Consider the following 2,572-nt stretch of genomic DNA (forward strand, 5'->3'; position numbering starts at 1 on the left):
CGCCCATAAACACCATCCAACACCTTGAATTATAAAGTATTGTTTGGTATTCGCTCGCCATCCTGAGACGAGTTAAGTCTTATTATGTCCAGTAGTTACACTGGCTACAATGTCCTTCAAACCGGAACACAACAGTGACTACACACTGCTGCTTGGCGGCCAAAATAGACATTGCGGTGGTACCTATCCAGGTGGACTCTTACATATGAGAGACCTACCACCAGTAATCTACGTTCTTTTATATATAAAAAAACTTAATAGTTATTTTTACCGAATAAAGACATATTATATGCGTAGCGACTAACAGTACGAAACAATAATATTTTAGCATCAATGCTACATTGCTGCAATCTACCAATCATCAATTTTCCATATAACTTTTTTAATGCTAGAGATATGACAGTATCGATTTAAGTAATATCGATAAATAAAGTTCTGAAACATCTCATAGATTATTAAATGACCCGACAGACGTTGTCCCGTCTTAACTATGAATTTGCAGCGCGTATTCTGTCGATCGCTGACAGTTATTTCAAACAATTGACAGTTATATAAAACTAGCTTTTGCCCGCGGCTCCGCCCGCGTTATAAAGTTTTTCAGGCTAAAGTTTTCCGTTATAAAAGTAGTAGATTCCCGGGAGCCTATGTTCTTCCCAGGGTCTCAAACTGTCTCCATACCAAATTTCATCTTAATACGTTGGGTAGTTTTTGAATTTAACACGTTCAGGCAGACAACTGCAGTGGAGGACTTTGTTTTATAATATATTTTTTAGAACTTTTTAAGAGGAACAATCCCGTCATACATCATTGTTGCATAACTCTAACCGTTTACGCAGCGCACGCAACGGAAGCTCTCAAAACTAATAAATTGTCCCCGTTTTTGCAACTTGTTTCATTACTGCTCCGCTCCTATTGGTCATAGCGTGATGATATACAGCCTATAGTACTCCACAAATAAAGGGCTATCCAACACAAAACGAATTTTTCAGTTCAAACTGATAGTTCCTGAGTTTAGCCATTACTGCTCCGCTCTTATTAGGTATAGCGTGATGATATATAGCCTATAGCACTCCACGAACAAAGGGCTATCCAACGCAAAAATATTTTTTCAGTTTGGACTGGTAGTTCCTGAGATTAGCGCGTTCAAACAAACAAACAAACAAACTCTTCAGCTTTATATAATAGTATAGATTAAAATTTTCTTTATGTTTTCTTAAATTTTCTAACGTTTCGCTCAACTTCCTTATTTTTTTCTTTCATAAGATTCTTCTCCTGACAATAAAAAACACAACAAAAAAATAATTAAATCTGCGGACACTTGTGGGTTTTTTTTATAAAAGGCAAACTAGATTCACCTGATAGTAAGTGTTCACCGCCCATGGACATCTGCATTACCAGAGGTCGTAGGGATGCGTAAAAAAAGCGGCGATAGCCTAGTTGGGTGTGGAACGGTCTGCCGAGACGACTGTCCGCAGGTTCAAATCCCAAGGGCACACACTAAAATAATACTACTCTGACTTTACTAAAAAATTATGCGTGTATTATTTGTGAATTATCGCTTGCTTTAACCGTGAAGGAAAACATCCTGAGGAAACCTGCATACCTTAGAAGTTTTTTTATAGGAATTTCGAGGGTGTGTGAAGTCTACCAATCCGCACTACAGCGTGGTGGACTAAGGCCTAATCCCTCTCAGTAGTAGATGAGGCCCGTGCCCAACAATGGGACAGTATATATTACAGGGCTGATATTATTATTATTATAGAGATACGTTGCCGGCCTTTTAGGTGGAAAGACGCTGTCTTCTGAAGATCGCCAGGTCGTGCTGTCTGAAAACGCTGCTGGCAGCAAATGGATCCATATTTTTGTAGTACGTGGTAAAAAATGGCGGCAGAAACGTATTGTGATGGATTGACAATCTCCGAGGTATGTGTTCTCCGAACTTATGTAAGTGGGATATCAAGTCTAAGAATAGCTTGAGGATAACATAATGACTTGGCAAAAAACACAAACACCTTGTCATTATGAATGGTAGATTTGGATCATTCTCAAGAAGTCTAAAACAATTAATATTTACCCGCAATAGTTAGTCATATATTTTTAAGTTACACTTATACTACTTTCTTGTTTCAATGTTTTAACTACACACAGTACTCAATAGTCTTAATTTATTTTAGTCCGCACTTTAAGTAATTAACTAGTATAAGGGCGCAATGTTTAGGAATAAAATCTAGTTTTTATGCTTGTATATTTTATAATTAGCTTTAATTTTGATTGTAATCTGTTTTGAGTCTTAATTTTAATAACATAAAATAAAACAAACATAACCCTTGTTTGTTTAACACGTGAAATTATTATCAACAATAATATGTTTTTCACTAATATAAACATCATAGGATTAGCTTTATTTTAGGTAAAGAAAAACATATTTCCATTGTAGTAAAAGTGTAGAAGCATTTTGAAGGTGTTAATTTGTTTTAATAAAAGGTTTTTATTCATATTTATTTTTCCAAATTGCTTTTTGTTTTATAATCAGCAGTAATTTCTGGTTATTTTGATGTAAAAATACACAATA

Source organism: Manduca sexta, chromosome 1, assembly GCF_014839805.1.
Source record: "Manduca sexta isolate Smith_Timp_Sample1 chromosome 1, JHU_Msex_v1.0, whole genome shotgun sequence".
NCBI lineage: Eukaryota > Metazoa > Arthropoda > Insecta > Lepidoptera > Sphingidae > Manduca > Manduca sexta.